At 39.8% G+C, this 18,516-nt stretch overlaps 1 protein-coding gene and 1 pseudogene across 1 annotated transcript in view; one reads left to right on the top strand and one right to left on the bottom strand.

The window, feature by feature from the left end:
• CENPP (centromere protein P) overlaps positions 1-18,516 on the top strand; it is a 565,831-nt gene that overhangs the window by 421,998 nt on the left and 125,317 nt on the right. The window lies entirely within an intron of this gene.
• On the bottom strand, positions 14,554-14,903 carry LOC102866859 (annotated as a pseudogene).

Raw genomic sequence — 18,516 nt, forward strand, 5'->3', positions numbered from 1 at the left:
CTCGGGATGGGTGTGTCAGAGGCAATGAGATTGGCACAGGATAGAGCACGGTTTAGGGCTGTTGTACATAGGGTCGCTATGAGTCGCAAACGACTCCACGGCACATAACAACAACAACAACAGTGTTCCCTTGCTCTGTTTGCACAATAGCTTCCTGGTCCAGGTATATGTTTCACATCAGCACAATTAAGTGCTCTAGGATTCCCATTCTTCTCAATGTTAGCCATAACTTGTTAGGATCCACACAGTCAAATACCTTTGCATAGTCAGTAAAGCACAAATAGATATTCTTCTTGTATTCTTTTATCCCAAAGGCATGCTGTTCAAGTCCATCAGCTGCTCTGTAGGAGAAGGATCAGCAATCTCCTCCCATTGGATTAACTGCCTCTGAAAACCTGCCAGAGGTTCAGCAATGGGTCTGTTCTGACTCTATGGTAAACAACAAAACAGCATTCTTTATTTTCAGCCCGGATTCATCTGACATCTGCAATGATATCCCTGGTGTCCCAGCCTCTTTTGGACCCTGCTTGAACTTCTGGCAATTCCCTATGAATGTACTATTTTTTTTTTTCCTTTTTGGAGAGGGGAGCGAACTGGTGAATGTACTATTATAGCCATTTTTTAATGATCTCTGGCAGTATCTAACTTGCATGTATATTAATGATATTGTTCAATAGTTTCCACATTCAGTCGGATCACCTTTCTTGGGAATAGGAACACACATGGATCTCTTCCAATCCATTGGCCAGACAACTGTCCTCCAAACTTCTGGCAGAGACTGGTGAGTCCATCCCGAAATGCATCTGTTAATCGAAACAAGTGAATTGGTATCCCATGGATTCCTGGGGCCTTGTTTTTTGGTTTTTGGTTTTTTGTTAATACCTTCAATTCAGCTTCAGCTTCCTCCTTCATTACCATTGGCACCTGCTCATATGGTACTTCCTGAAATTTTTAAGTATCAGTCAATTCTTTTTCATAGAGTGACTGTGTATTCCCTCCATCTTTTTTCCTTCCCTGGATTATTCAATATATTTTCCATAGTGCTCATCAGTATTACGATTTAAAGCTTAAATTTCTCAGTTCTCTAAGCTTAAAAACAAAACTTGAAAAATGCAGAACAAGTTCTTTCTTCCCTTTTTATTCTCTAATCCCTGCTCTCTGCACTTTGCATTATAATTGCTTTGTCTTCTGGAGCTGCCCTTTGAAATCTTCTCTTCATCTCTTTTATTTCAGCATCTTTCCCCTTTGTTTTGGCTTCTCAACACTCTAGTGCAAACTTTAGAGTCTCTTCTGAAATCCATTTTGGTTTTTTCTTTCTCCTGTGTCTTTGTAATGACCTTTTTTCTTTCTTCTTTGATGATATCCTTGGTGTCATCCCACTACTCATCCAGTCTTCAGTCATTGGTGTTCAATTCTTCAACCCTGTTCTTAGGATTATTTTGGAATTTAGGTGAATTGACTCAAAATTGTGTTTTCCTCCTTGTGGATTTGTTTTCTTTTTCATAGGCCTCAATTTCAACTTGGATATGAGTAATTGAGGGTCTGTTTCACAATCCACCCCTGTTCTAATTTTGATTGCTGATACTGAGTTTTCCCAATGATTCCTTCCACAGATATGGTCAATCTAATTCCTATGCAGTCCATGTATAAAATCACACTGTGTTGTTTGAAAAAGGTTTTGCAGTGAATAAATCATTGAACAAACAATATTAGATCATTCTATTTCCAGCCTCATTTCTGTCACCAACAGTTATGTCCTGGAAAGGGTGCAGCTGCAGTGCTCTTTGGAGGCAAGAATGATGAGGCTTTGCCTCACATACTTTGAACATGTTGCTAGAGGTGCTGTTTCTTAGAGGAGGATATATGCTGGGATGGGTGGAGGGTCGGCGAGAGAGGAAGACCTTCAACCAGGTCGATTGATAAGGTGAGCCACAATGGGCTCTTGCGTGTCAGAAAGTGGGAGGATGTCACAGGATAGAACAGGGTTCAGATCTTTTGTTCATAGGTTTGCTATAAGTTCACCTTAGATGCTCAACTCAACAACAGCACCTTATGTTGGCACCTAACAATAGCAACAACAAATATCTTGGCACAGCCTGGTGAGTACATCGAGGAAAGCATATGTTTGATAAAATATATCAGTTGGTATTCCATCTTTTTTTTAACCAGTGCCTTCAATTACAACTTTAATTTCTTTCTTCAACATTGTTTCTTGATCATAAGCTATTTCCTGAAATGGTTTTGTGTCAGCAAATTCTCCTTTGGACCGTGATTCATTGTATTCCTTACATCTTCTTTTGGTGCTTCCTGGATTATTCAAGATTTGCCCATAGCATATAGCTTGTAATATTTTCTGTATCTTGAATACCTCAGCATATTCTGTTTAGAGTAGTATCTTGGACTTGGTTCTCTAAACAAGCAAAATTAATATCTCTTGTATTCAGTCACTCTTCTTTCTAGGTGCTGTCAGGTTCCTATGATTCACAGTGATCAGAACCGTGCCCCATCCCTTGCCACCTTCTTGATCTCACCATGCACTAGCCCAGTGTTGGACTCACTGTGCTGCTTCATATATTATATGGTCTTTCTCTCGTTCTCTGACCCTCTGTCTTTCCCAGCATGATGGCCCCTCCTGACAACCTGGATGATGTATGTGAGACAGAGTTTCATGATCCTTCTTTCTAAGGAGCAACCTGGTTGTACTTCCTCTAATGCAGACTTTTTGTTCTTTTGATACTCCCTGGGATATTCAGTACTCTTCTCCAGACACCACGATACAAAGCCATCCACTCTTCTTTGTCCTTACTTATTGTCCAACTTTCTGATGCATATGAGCAGCCGGAAATACCATGGCTAGATCACATGTCTTGCTATTTAGTACTTTAAAGAGGTCCTTGACAGTAAATTTTCCTAACGTAACATGTCTTTTTTTTTTCTCCTTTTTTAAAAATTAATTTTAATGAAAGTTTACAGAGGCTTAGGGTTTCCAGTCATTCATTGTTGCACTTTTCTCCCTGCCCACCTCCTCCCCTACAATTCACTCTTCTCCTTGAAAAGAAAAAGAAAAACTCTTTCATTGTTAATACAATCCCTCCCCTTAAGTCCACTCCATTATGCAGCCTTCACTCTGGACTTCTGTAATGACAAGAATACCCATTCACATATCCCTTTTAAACAGTTCTCTCCCTCATCTGTTTCAATGCAATATACATCTTCCTCCCCTCCTTTTCTGTGTTCTCTGAACCCTGATATCAGTCTTGTTTTACAGCAGTGACCCTATGCAATATTTGTCCTTTTGTGACTGAGATTTTTCACTCAGCATAATGTCCGCCAGGGTCATCCATTTTGCATATTTCATGAGTTCCTTGTTTTTTAATGCTGCATAGTAACATGTCTTTTGATTTCTTCACTGCTACCACCATGGGTGTTGATTTTGGATCTAAGTAAAATGAAACAGTTGACAACTTCAATCCTTTCTTTATCATAATGCTGTCTGTTTATCTAGGGGTGAGGATTTTTAAATTCTTGATGTTGATAAATAGCCTGAATTGAAGTCAGTAGTTTTATTTTGTCTTCTTCAAAAAGTTCTTTAAGTCTTCTTCACTCTCTGCAAGCTAAATTGTGTCATGCATAAAACAGTTTGTGAGTCTTCGCCAATGCTGATGCCACATTCTTCTTCAAATAGTTCATTTTCTCAAATTATTTGCTAAATATACAAGTTAAACAGATAGGGAGAAAGGATACAACCCTGACTCACACCTTTCCTGATTTTAAACCATGAATTGTTCTGTTCAGACAGATGCTTTTTAGTCTGTGTATAGGTTTCACATGAGCATCAGATTCCCATTTTTCCCAATGTTATCCACACACGTTTATTATGGTCCACATAGTAGAATGCCTTTGCATAGTCAATACAGTGCAAATAAACATCTTTTTGGTATTCTCTACTTTTAGCCAAGATCCATCTGACATCAGCAATAACATCCCTGGTTTTATGGCCTCTTTTGATTCCAGCTTGAAATTTTTGGTGTTCCTTGTTGATGTAGTGTTCTAGGCATTTTAAAATACTCCTTAGTGAGATTTTACTGACATGTGGTTTTAATGATGTTGTTAGATATTTTCCACACACTGTTGGACCATCTCTTTGTGGAATGGTAACTAGTATGGATCTTTTCCAGTCAGATGGCCAGGTACCATTCTTCCAGATTTCTTAGCACAGCCTGATGAGCATATGCAGGCCTGCATCTGTTTGCTGAAATACCTCAGTTGGCATTTCGTTGGTTCATGGGCCTCATTTTTATCAATGCCTTCAGTGCACCCTGAACTTCTTCCTTTGTTATTACCCCTGATTCTTGATCATAGTCTACTTCCTGAGATGTTTCAGTATTGACTTCTCTTGTGTAATGATCCTGGGTATTCCATTTTTTTTAAATTTTTTCCATTTATTTTCTTTTGATGCTTCTTGCATCATTTAAGATTTTGCCTCTAGAATCTTTCATTATTGCAACTTGAAGCGTGAGTTTGTTCTTCAGTTCTTTCCATTTGAGAAACTCGGAAGTTACTATTTTTTTGTTTGTTTGTTTTTTAACTCCAGCTCTTTGCACAGTTTCTTATAATACTCCGCTTTGTGTATTTTTTTTTTATATGCCCTTTGGAATCCTCATTTCTTTTCATTTAGCATTTATTTTCCTTTGTTTTGTCCCCTCTTAATTCTAGTGAAGGTTTCTGAGTCTCTTCTGACATCTTTTATTTTATTTCTTCCCTGTCTTTGCAGCATCCTTCTGTTTTCCTCATGGATGATGTGCTAGATGTCATCTCACAGTTTGCTCATCTGATCTTTCGTCATTCTTTTGAGATAAATTCAAGGTTACATTTTTGTCTCCTGGCGTATTTTAATTTTATTCCATTTTAATTTGAACTTGCACGTGAGTAAATGATTATCTGTTTGATAGCCAGTGCCTTGGCCCGGTTTTGACTGCAAACGTTGAGCTCTACCATGGACTCTTTCCACAGATGTAGTGAATCTGATTCCTTTGTCTGTCAGGTGAGGTTCTTATGTATAGGCACAGTTTTATTATTTTGTTTTCTTGTGAAAATCTTTGCAGCCCTGTGTACAAGTTGCTGTACAGCGGTCACTTGTGGTTACTGTGAGGCAGAATACTGTGATAGTGATGTGTCAAATGCATTAATGGCTGGTTACCCAATGCAGACAGAGAGTGGGGTGGAGATCCCCGATTAAAACAAGCTTGAAAGGAGGAGTGGCATCCACTTCCGTAATAGCTTGCCTCCAGAAACCCTATGAACCTGGAGAGAGGATGAGAGACACCCTAGTGTTGAGGACTCTCCTTCATAGGGTCACTATGAGTCACCTGCGACTCAGTGGCACTTAACAACAACAACAACATACAAAATTTTATCATAGGAATCTCCTTCATTTCTGTCAGCAAGGCTGTCTTTTCCAACTACCAGCCCTTCTTTGTTTTCAACTTTTGCATTCCAGTCACCAATTAATGCATGTTCTTTACGTATCAGGCTACAGCAGTTAATAGGAATCCTCAATTTATGCATGTGTGACTTTAGTGTTTTATTATTATATATGAATAATAGTTGTATTAATAGTTCATCCTTTTGTATGTATGGGTAGTGTCATATATGTAAAATAGGTCCAGTTTAAAGTTTTTCCTCACTTGTGTAGCTGCACATGTGGCAACAAACCCACGATCAGTAGGGCTGACAGTAGATTGGTGGCTTACAAGGCTTATTATCAATCTAAAATTGGTAAGCAATATGATAAGCCACTGGCTCAATTTCAGTTAATCAAAGGTCAGATGAGGAGGAGCTAGATGCGGAATCCTGATCGAGCAAAAATCAGGGGTACTTTGCCAGATGTCCACATATATTTCAGATGCAGGGCACGCCTCTAATAAAACTCTCTTTTTACTGATTAACTACTCATAGTAGATCTCTTCATGGAGATGACTGTGTTTTGGTAGATCTCATCAAGGGAAAATGACATTGTACCAGACCTTATCAAGCAAAGGACTACATCATAACTTGCCAAACCAAAAAATTACAGGCAGCCAAGCTGACACACCAACTGTTGGAAATAGAATTATAGCTTCAAAGTAATTTTCCTTTAATGCTGTATAGGCATTGTTTCATTTTTTTATTATTATTAATGTTTTTATGAAAATGTTTAATCTGAAGTCTTTTCCATACAAGCTCTCATATAAGCAGTTTCCTCCAGGTATAGTCAAAGCTGTAGTTTTCTATTTTTAAGTTCACTCCCATCTTCTCTTCATCTTTGAAAGATTTCACACAATTTCCATTCAGCCAGAAGATGCCCTTCTCATTTCCTCATGTTGTTCTATATTCAAGTACATATAAATTTGAACATACTCTTACTTTTTGTGATTGCGAGAGGAGTACGGCACCTGCTCCATTTTCCCTCTTCAGTGTCTTATTTTATAACTTCACTCACTCAAATCATCTTTCTTGATGAGATATTTGTTCATATCTCAACTCTCTCCCACTTCACTTTATTTCAACAAATAGCACTGTCCAGGTTATCCTCCTATTAGCTCATCTCAACATAAAAATTTCTGTTCAATATTGAGCATTGATTACTGTAGTCATTTAAGAGCTGTCACCATTCATCATTGAATCAAACTATATCATAACTTTTTTTGTCCTAATACACTTTAGTTTTAGAAAATGTAATATGTAGGATCTAAGGGAAAAGCTAATACCTTAGCTGACTGGTAGCTGAAACAATGTAAGTAAAGTCAGAGAACAATTAGTATGTTGGAAAGCAATGGCAAAAGGAGGATGGAAGGTAATGAAAACAAATAAACTGAGTAGTGGCTTCAGGATTGTGGCACAGCTTATTGCCATAGGCCAGCAGAGCACCTGAGTAGAACTAGATTTTTCCTAGTGACAGAGAAGTTGGTTCTGTTGCAGAATGTAAATCTTCTGTGTATCATACCATATGTACATGGAAATTTTCTTGCTTTGAAAATTCCAAGTCAGTGATTGATGATTGTGAGGAGCCAGGTCCTGGACCTCAAGGGCTCTGAATTTAAACTCCCAAAGGAGCTTAAATATCCTGTTGTCCATACCTCATCTCAACTTGATAGGATGGAGCATGCCATCTGTGGCTAGCTAAGGAAAGAGACATCTTTATTTACCCACATGCTCCCAATTATTTCCCCTGTCCTTTTTTTCAAAAAAATGGGCCTAATTGAAGAGATTGAGATTGTACACAGCTTTAGTTTGCTTGGCTCCGTAGTCAACAGTCTTGGCACCAGCAGCCAGGAAATTAAAAGGCGTATTGCCATGGGAAAGTCTGCTGTTAGGGACCTCTCCAAAGTGCTGAAGAGCAGTGGTGTCTCTCTGGAGACTAAGGTGCGTCTGATACAGGCCATGGTCTTCGCAATCACCTGTTATGCATCAGAGAGTTGGACAATGACCAAGGAGGATAGAAGGAGAATTGATGCCTTTGAGCTGTGGTGCTGGAGAGGAGTATTGAGAATACCATGGACTGCTAGGAAAATAAACAGATTCGTCCTGGAAAGGGTTAAACCGGGTGGCTCCTTGGAGGCAAGGATTCTGAGGCTCCGTCTAACTTACTTTGGACATGTAGTGAGGAGAGACCAGTCCTTGGAGAGGGACATCATGCTTGGGAGGGTGGAGGGACGGCGCAGGAGAGGAAGGCCCTCTATGAGGTGGATTGATTCAGTGACTGGGATAATTGGGATGGGAGTGTCAGAGACAGTGCGATTGGCGCAGGACAGAGCGGAGTTTAGGGCTGTTGTACATAGGGTCGCTATGAATCGCAAGCGACTCGACGGCACATAACAATAACAACACAATTCTATTTATCCATAATTTTTATAAAGTCAGTACCTAAATGATCTCATCAAAATTTTTTAAATAATATTTATAAAATGAGCTCTCGATTCTTATGCTATTGATAGTTTAGCTTCTTTATTTTCAGTAGTTTACATAATTTTGCATAAGAATTTTAATAAGAATTGTTTAGTGTTTCTAAAAGTAAAATTTAATTGTACTATAATTATAGTATCATTTTAATCAAGTAAATTTTGTCTTTTTTGTTCTCCTGAACATTAAGTATTAGCTGTAAACCTTCATTAATTTATTCTTTTTTCTCCATTTGAAAATTTTCTTCATGTCTTCTTAGTAAACTTTTAAAACACTAAATTTAGAAATTTAAACATCTTCACAAAGGAATACTATCACTTTTACTTCACTCAGAAGCTTTACAATGCATAACATTGATCCTTAATGTTCTTATAAAACTTTCAAACAAATCTGTACTTCTGTTTAACACTTAATTTTATCTAGATATACAAAAATAACTTTATTTATAGTTCTATAAAGTTTGAAATATTGGGAAATACTCCTACTTAAAAAGAACTAAACAAATAAACACAATAATTCTTACTTAAATGATATTAGTAAGTAGCTAGTTTGCTAACTTTTTAACCTATTTGCAGCATAAAATACCCAAATATTAGAACTATTTCACATGCTTTAATAGAAACTTACAATTTTTTAAAGTTTTTACCTGGAAATATAAACTAAGAGGCTTTAGTTGGTGCCATTCAAGTCCAGCTGAAAATGAAACAAAATCAGAGCTTTCTCTAAAACAAAAAGAGCAAAGTAGGGAATGTTGCAGGGGTGAGGAATGTTTAATGGCCTGTTAGTAAAATCTAAAATAACTGCTCCCCTTGGGGATAAATTCCTTTCAGTTTCTGTGTAGGAATCAGCCAAAAAAGTAAGCAGGGAAAGGATTACCTACCAAGGGAAATATTTTCTTAAATTCCAGGAAAAGTTCAAAGCAGAAGCAGCACAACATAATCTGTAGACTCACAAAGTAAAGTTGGAATAATAAAATATAGCTTTGTTATGAAATATTGTCTGCTCATGGATTATTTACTTCTTATAAAAACTAAAACAACAACAACAAACCAACCAAAACCCAAACCCCAAAACCCCAAACTTTTGCTCATAAAAACCCAACTCTAAAATTCATTGCCATTGAGTTGCAGCCAACTCATAACTGACTTTCCAGTGGGTTTTCAGAGGCTGTAAATGACCTGGAAGGCGATTTTCCATCCCTTGCCAATGGAGCAACTGGTAGATTTGAACCTCTTTCCTGTGAGTTGGCAGCATAACTCCTTACCCACTAGCCCACCAGACCTCCCTCAAAAGACACCAAAATAAATAAATAAATAGGCAAGCTTCCAACTGGAAAAATACTTTCAGAATACCACATATACAATAACAGTTGAGTAACCAAATATTTGGCACAAAATATCACAAGATTAAGGGCAGGGTAGGGTTGCACAGTTGAAAAGTGTAACTGTTGTCAGTATGTTGTGCACTGCAAAAAGTTGAGTTGGCTAAATTTGCATGTTAGATATATTTATAATGATAAACAGACAAAAGGCAAATGAAAACCACTAATGAATAACTGTTGAGGTTGCTTTTGCACAATAAAACCCTCCTGTGGACAGTACTGTTTCTTGTCAGGAGGTTTCATCAGGCTTCCCATTTATTTGTTTATTGTTTCAGTTCTACCTTTTATTTTAATAGAAGATCTTCAAAACTCTCAGGCAACCGTCCACGGTAAAAGAATTGATTTGTATTTTCCTGGTACAATAAAGGAAGGAAAATCCTGAGGCCATGGAATCTGATTGCCTCCAGGAACAACTGCCTTGTTTACTACAAGATCAGAAACTGACTGGTACCTGGCTGTTGCAAGGAGAGGGAAATCTCACTCCAAGTCTGCATGCTTTATTATAATGTTTATTTTGTATTCTGGAGCTGCCCTTTGAAATTTTCTGCTCTCTTATTTTCTTCCCTTTGTTTTGGCTTCCTTACATTGTAGTTCATGTTTCACAGTCTCTTCTGATGTCCATTTTGGTATTTTTTTCCCCTCCTCTGTCTTTGTAATGACTTTTTATTTTCCTCCTGGATAATGTGCTTGATGTCATACCACAACTCATCTGGTCTCTGGTCATTAGTGTTCAGTATATCAAATCTGTTCTTGGGATGGGTTTTAAGTTCAGTTGCCAGAGACAAAAGTTTATGTTTTGATTCTTATGAACTTATTTTCATTTTCCTCAGTTTCAATTTGAACTTGCACATGAATAACTGTTCCATGGTCAGCTCCTGGCCGTTTTTGGACTGCTGACATTGAACTTCTCCATTGATTCTTTTCACAGATATAGTCAGTCTAATTCCTGTGTTGTCTGTCAGGTGAAGTCTGCATGTATATAATAGCAATTAATATTTTTTAAGACAGGTATTTGCAATGAATACATCATTGTACAAAATTCTATCATCCTATCTCCAGTTTCATTTCTGTAACCAAGTTCATCTTTTCCATCCTAGAGAAAGGGTTAGATCTGTTGTTCACAAAATTGCAGTGAGTCATAGAGATAGCTCTGTTGACCTAGTGGATAGAAAGTTATGCTACCAAGCCAAAGATGGGTGATTTTAATCTGTGTCCCTCAGGCCTAGTTTTAATTGGTTTTGGTCAGACATCTTCTAAGTGGTATAGCACTGGTCTGTCAATTTGCTTTACAGAGATAACTTGTTGCTATAATGCTAAACACTGTGATACTAATCTGTCAAGTGCAACAGTGGTTACCCATGGGGACAGTGGTGGAGCTCTCAGATTAAAATAGGCTTGGAAGCAGGAGTGGCATCTACTTCCAAAATAGCTTGCCTCTGGAAACTCTTTGAACTAAGAGAAACAATGAAAGTTATACAAGTGTTTTCAGGTCTTTTGTTCATAGGGTTGCTATGAGTCGTCAATGACTTGACAGCAGTTAACAACAGCAACTACATTCTATTATTAAATCAATTATTATATAGTCCAGCTAAGTAGAGTTACTACTAGTGTTTACTACTAGTTAGTTTGTTGTGCTACTAACCAAAAGGACATCAATTCAAATCCACTAGTGGCTCCGAGGAAAAATGCTATAGGCAATCCTTTCTCATAAAAATGGGAAATTTTTTAAAATAAAATTTTCATTTTATAATAGTTTACTGACAGAGCAGAGTTCATATACATTGTTTTTCACACCGGATCTTGCCCATTTATCCACCCTTCCCTCTAACCATCAGATTGTGCAAACTTCCCTTGCCCATCTCTCACCCCCCCCAACTCCTACCCTCCCACCCTTGGATCCTCATACATGTTTTTACCAGTTATCTTTCTGTTTATAACCTTGGAAGTTTTATGGTGGGGCTTTATAAATGTAAATCAACTGGACAGCTGTGGGTAAACATACAATATTGACAGGTTCCATTCAGATGCTTAGATTTTCACCAGTGTTTTACTTGTATACTCTGACTCAAACCTATAGGAGCTCTGGTGACTTTGTCTGGAGAGGACAATGTGGTGACCTGTACTGGTCTGTACTGTTGAAGCAGTTTTCATCCATTAGTGATCCAGAGGGAAAAGGTGGGATAGCAAATATCCTCCCAGTACTATGTTCAGCATCAGAAATGCAATAGAGGATTGCTATCAATTACAGGTGATTTGACAGCAGTGGGATTAGAATTGAGCAGATAACTCAAGATTGCCAAGATCTGGGGAAATTCCAACATTAGAGAGAGGAGCCCCCCCCCAATTATGCATATACAGAATCAAGAAAAAGAAGAGATTCAGAGATTAAAAACTAGGTAACCTATGAGGAGAATTGTGGCATCAGGATTGGTGGAAGATCTATTAACAATCTGTGCTTTGCAGATGACACAACCCTGCTTGCTGAAACTGAGGAGGACCTCATGCACTTGCTGCAAAGGGTCAAGAACTGCAGCCTTCAGTATGGACTGAGGCTCAATGTCAAGAAGACAAAGATTCTCACCACTGGACCAATTGGCAGCGTCAGGATGGATGGCGAAGAGATTGAGATTGTTCACAGCTTCAGTTTGCTCGGCTCCACAGTCAACACTCTTGGCACCAGCAGTTAGGAAATCAAAAAGCATATCGCAATGGGAAAGTCTGCTGTTAGGGACCTCTCTAAAGTACTCAAGAGCAATGGTGTCTCTCTGGAGACTAAGGTGCGCCTGATACAGGCCATGGTCTTTGCAATAGCTTGTTATGCATCAGAGAGTTGGACAATGACCAAGGAGTTTAGAAGGAGAATTGATGCCTTTGAGCTGTGGTGCTGGAGAAGGGTACTGAATGTACCATGGACTGCCAGGAAAACAAACAGACTCATCTTGGAGAGGATTAAACCAAGCTACTCCTTGGAGGCAAGGATTCTGGGGCTTTGTCTGACATACTTTGGACATGTTGCCAGGAGGGACGGGTCCTTGGAGAGGGACATCATGCTTGGGAGGGTGGAGGGACAGCGCAGGAGGGGAAGACCCTCTATGAGATGGATTGATTCGGTGACTGGGGTAATCGGGATGGGTGTGTCAGAGGCAGTGTGGTTGGCGAAGGATAGAGCAGGGTTTAGGGCTGTTGTGCATAGGGTTGCTATGAGTCGCAGACAACTCGACAGCACATAACAACAACAACCACCTAAATAAGCTCAGGAGTTATGTTATGCGATAAAATTTAATTATTGTGAGATGCTGCTGAGTATGACTCACAGTGACACTATAAACAACAGATCTGAACTCTGCTCTCTCTACAACATCATCATTATCTCTGATATACTTGACTCCATAGGGTCCTTCTGGCATTCACTGATCCTCCAGCTTTCCAGGCATGTTCTCCCTTTCCAAGGGGCACCTAACAACATACCCAAAGTATGTGAGATGAATCTTCACCATCCTTGCCTCTAAAGAGCACTCTGACTACAACTTCTCCAAGACATATTTATTTGTTCTTTCTGGGAATCTATGGGATATTCTCGTCTCCATCATCACAGTTCAAAGGCATCCATTCTTATGTCATCCTTATTCATTGTCCAGCTCTCAAATATGTAGCAGGTGATTGGAAAGACCATGGCTTGAATGAGTTGCACCTTAGTCTTCAAACTGACATCATTGCTCCTGAGTACTTTGGACAAGTCCTTGACAGCACTTAACTAATGCAATATATCTTAATGCAAATAGTATTGATTGTGGATTCAAGCAAGATGAAATCATTGACAATTAGATTCCCAGAGCTGTTGTCCATAACCCTATACAGGTAACCACACCCATTTCAAAGCCAGCCATGAGGCAGTGCTCCTCATGTCTTCTATGTTGTGTGGACTCTATATTACAAGCTTTAGCTTGAATATCTTGGGGCATCATGTTTTCTGGTATAAAAGGTAGATTTTTAGGGAAAATTAAAGTATATCAAAACAATTTTCCCAAAACAGCCAGAGACCTTGGAGGTAAAACACCCCATTGTTGAAAGGACGGGTTTTGCCAATCCTGATGCCACATTTTTCTTTTATATATAATCCAGTTTTGCTGATTAGTTATTCAGTTTCAGTATAATGAATGTGAAGGAATAGGAACCAAACCCATTGTAGATCTTTTTTTAATTTAAATCATATCTTCCTTCTTACTCTGGTTAAATAATACAGAATTAAGTATTCTGAAATTCTCTTTCCTTTCAATTCTCCATATTTTTAATAATCCACACAAATGAATGTTTTCTTATAGTCACTAAAGCACAGCTCAACATATTTCTCATACTTTCTGCTTTCAGCCAAGATTCATCTAAAATACAAATAATATCCCTCTTTCCATGTACTTTTCTCAGTCTAGCATGAATTTCTGGCAGCACCTTGTCTATGTACTGTTTTTTAAAATTGTCTGCAGCATCATTTTACTCACATCTGATTCCAGTACCATTTTGATAATTTCCATATTCCATTGGCCCACTTTTCTTTGGAATGGGTACAACTATGGAACTCTTCAAATTAGTTGGCCAGGTCATCCAAATTTCCTGACACAGACAAGTGAGCTCTGACCACTTGCAGTGAAATATTATATTTTTAATTACTGAAATACATAAAAATAACTAGGAAAAGCACTTAACTGTGTAGATCATTAAAAAATATAGAGAGGATTAGGAAGATGCGAATCTTAGAACTCTTAATTGCGTTCTCGGCCCCCCCCCATCTTAGTGGTTTCCTCTTTATTGATGTGTCTCCTACCTTTCCCTCTCCACAATTTCAGTCCCTTCCATACACTCCTAAAGAGAAAGTAAAGAAAGGGATTGTTGCGGTTTGGACCCCTTGTGTGCTTAGAAAAGGAACAGAAACCAAAACAATCATTGGAAGTGAGACTGACAACAATGAAGTCTGAAGCAAAGTAGGAAATGTGACAGAGAAAGGTGAAAGAAGGGAAAGGAGGTACTAGGGGCCATTCTCACCATCACCCCTCCTGCTAGGGGGGCTGGCATCCCTCCTGCTAGGGGGGCTGGAGAAAAAGCCTCAAAAATGAAGTAGTGCAGGTCTTGAATAAGGGAAGTTGTTGAGCCTGAAGAAAGGGGGAGGTCAAGAAAGGGGGGGGCACCTTTGTCTATGTAGAATGGGAGCCCCCACACACACCTCCAGGGCCGCAGCTTCACAGACCATTGACACTTTCATCACTGTAGGCAATGTATAGAAAGAAGTCTTCGTGGTGTTCCTGGTACAGCTGACCCATTGTGACACTGGTGGGTGGAATGACATTGTTGACAAAAACAAGGCATCTTCATTCAGCTCGGAGATGAATTCGCTTCCGGATCAAAAAGTAGAACTGACCAACCGTGAGATCAGAAGGCACCACGTATTTCTTTTTGTCCAGATCTCCTATCCGAGCTTTGGGAGCCTTCTCTACTATCACCGGGACCCGTCCGGATATTTTGTTCAGATCTTCTCGCCCTCAGAGTGGCGCTTCTCGAACGGATGCTGCTCTTTATACACAAACTTCATCTTCCCTGGGACCAGGCTGGACCAAGCAGAGCTGAGGGAATCCGGAGGGGGATGGGGGGGGGGGAAGGAAGGCGGCTGCAATGGAGGTGACTCGCGGGCAGACTTAATTGTGTTTTGTATAAGCTAAGCAAGGAACTCAGAGGCTGCCCTTTGAAAAGAACAAGGGACTATTGAAGGGTTCCAAATCAAGAAGATATGTAGCAGAATTGTATCTTTTCACCTTAATTATTAAGTCTGTGTGCTAAACAAATTATCTGACAAAACAAACTATATGAATAATACTGTAAACTCAGAATTGTGAAAACATTCCTTAACAATCTATATAATACGCAGATTTCACCACTTTGCTGACTTTTAAAGGACTTGACACAGTAGCCAATGACTGTAAAAGACCACAATCTTCAGTATAGATTACACTTGAACATAAAATTAAAATTCTCACACTAGACTCTTAAACAACATCAGGATAAATTTTAAAGAAATTGAAACTTGTCAGTGATTTTGTTTGAATACCCATGGAAGTAACAATAATACAATCAGGTGATATACTGGGAAAATCTATGGCAAGAGACCTCTTTAAAATCTTGAAAAGCAGAAAAAGGGATCTCTGATATCATAATCCATGGGAGATTGGATTGCTAACAAACAGTGAATATGTGACTTTGATCACAGACCTGAGCCATAGTCTTTTCATTCGCCTCTTACGCATGTAAAAGCTGGACAGTGGAAAAGCATGACTAAAGGGGAATGAACACATTCAAATTGTGTTTTAGTGAGGAAAAACTCCACACAGATTGCCCAAAGAATAGTCCAATCACTCCTGGATGAAATACAGCTAGAATGTTCCTTAGAAGCATGAAGGCAAGATATCCTGAATAAAAAAAAAGACTTATCACATTTAATTTTATTAAAAATAAAACCAAACCGAAAACATTACTACTTAATGTACAGCAAATAAGAACTACAGTTCTCTAAAGAAAGGCTACAGCTTTCCAATAAACATAGAATTGGTGCTCAGACTTACTTGTGTTAGGTATCTTCATATTAAAACAATTGCCTTATTAGAAAAAATAACAGGAAGACTGATACTATCCAAAACTGTTGATTGCTTAAGGCAATAGGCACATATATTGTTGTTGGTTGTTGTTAGATTCTGTCCAATCAGCTGCTACTCATACAACCCTGAAAATAACAGATCTTAACCTTGCCATCTCAGATGTGCTCGAGCCCATTGTAGTCACTGTGCCAATCCACTTCCTTGAGAGTCTTCCTCTCTTTCACTGACCCTCCACCTTTCCTGGCGTGATGTCTGTCTCCAAGGACTAGCCCCTCCTGACAACATGCCCAGAGTTTGTAGGACAAAGTTTCACCGTCCCAGCTTTTAAGAAGCACTGGGGTTGTACTTCCTTCAAGACAATTTGCTCCTTTGGCAATCATGGTATACTATTGGTGGGAGCATAATTTGATACAGAACCTGATGGAAATGTGATAGTGCATACCCTTTAACCTTAGTTTTATTGCTTGGAATCTGTTCCAAGAAAACACTGATGTACATGCACAAAGAGGATTTCCACAGTGGCAGTGGAATGTCCTAAAAACCTTAGATGCAGAATATCAAGGTTGTTGTTGTTGTTGTTTAATGCCATCGAGTCGTAGACGACTCATTGCGACCCTTTGAACGAACAGCCTGAGCACTGTTCGTACATAGAGTTTCCGGAGGCAAGCCATTTTGGAAGTGGATGCCGCTCCAGCTTCCAGGCTTGATTTAGTCGGGAAGCTCCAGCCAACACTGTCCACCATGGGTGCCCATTACCACGATTGGCACATCACTGTCACAGGCTTCAGCATCACAGCAACCACGAGTTACCTCTGTACAGCAACGCACAGACCAGTGCTATATCACCTAGAAGAATGTTTGACAGGAAGACAATTTGAACCTGGCCGAGGGCCACAGGCCCGAGGGCCCTTTGGGCTTAAGGCCACCTCCTGGTTCAAACCCTAGGCCCAGGCTGGCTAGCCTCACTCCAGGGACAGAGCAAACCTGCACGTCAAACACATTCCCGGAAAAGCAGTCGACTCCAAAAGCTTGCCACGATTCCTGCACTCCCACCACCATGCTGTGGACTCTGGCAAGGAAAGCTTCCCACAAGCCTGGGAGGAGCCAGCCAAACCAGGAGCAACATGGCCACTTCTTTCTCAGTTGCCTTGGGCTTAAGGCCGCCTCCTGGTTCAAACCTTAGGCCCAGGCTGGCTAGCCTCACTCCAGGGACAGAGCAAACATGCACGTCAAACACATTCCCAGAAAAGCAGTCGACCCCAAAAGCTTGCCAACGATTCCTGCACTCCGAATCTCAAGGAACAATTGTAAATGGATTATGGTAAATACATGGTATCATATTGTACCTGTTGATATGTACCATCAAGTTGGAAATGACCCATAGCAAACTCTTCAGCATATACTATGAAAAAGTTAAAAAAACATGTCTCCTACTTCCTGTAGAAATAACCAGCAAATGTTTAATAGTTGTTAGCTCTGGGCAATGAAATGAAGGGGGACTTTTGGTATGTAGTTCTCTATTTGTGTAACATTTTCAGCCTTTTCAAACTGGAGCATTAAAAGATTAACTTTTTACCGCAAGAAGCTGCACTGCAATCCCAAGGTGTGCAGTTTGAATCCACCAGATGTTCTGCTGGAGAAGGAGGAACAATCTCCTCCTATACAAGTCAGATCTGACTTGATGGTTGTTGCTGTTGTTGTTGTTATGTGCCGTCGAGTTGCCTGTGACTCAGAGCGACCCTATGTACAATAGCCCTAAAACCTGCTCTGTCCTGTGCCAGTCTCACTGTCTTCAACCCACCTACTCCCATTACCCCAATCACTGAATCAATCCACCTCATAGAGGGTCTTCCTCTCCTGCGCTGTCCCTCCACCCTCCCAAGCATGACCTCTTTCTCCAAGGACTGGTCCCTCCTTGAAACATGTTTAAAGTATATCAGATGAAGCTTCAGAATCCTTGCTCTCCAGGAAAAACCTGTTTGTTTTCTTAGCAGTCCAATACTCGATTCTCCAGCACCTCAGCTCAAAGGCATTAATTCTCCTTCTATCCTTCTAGTCATTGTCCAGCTCTCTGATGCATTAGTCTCCAGAGTGACACCGTTGCTCTTCAGTACTTTGACGAGGTCCTAACAGCAGACTTTCCCATCACAATACGTCTTTTAATTTTCTGGCTACTGGTGCCAAGATTGTTAACTGTGTAGCCAAGCAAACGAAAGCTGTTAGCAATCTCAATCTCTTCACCATCCATCCTGATGCTGCCAATTGGCCCAGTGGTGAGAATCTTTGTCTTCTTGATATTGAGCCTCAATCCATATTGAAGGCTGCAGTCCTTGACCTTCTGCAGCAAGAGCTTCAGATCCTCCTCAGTTTCAGCAAGCAGGGTTGTGTCATTTCCATAATGCAGATTGTTGATGAATCTTCCACCAATCCTGATGCCGCACTTCTACTCATACAGCCCAGCCTCCCGGATAATCTGTTTTGCATATAGGTTGAAAAGGTAGGGAGATAGGACACATCCTGGTGTACGCCCTTCCCAATTTTGAACCATGTTTCAAA

Source organism: Elephantulus edwardii, unplaced genomic scaffold, assembly GCF_000299155.1.
Source record: "Elephantulus edwardii isolate Elephantulus edwardi_28Jun2011 unplaced genomic scaffold, EleEdw1.0 scaffold00292, whole genome shotgun sequence".
NCBI lineage: Eukaryota > Metazoa > Chordata > Mammalia > Macroscelidea > Macroscelididae > Elephantulus > Elephantulus edwardii.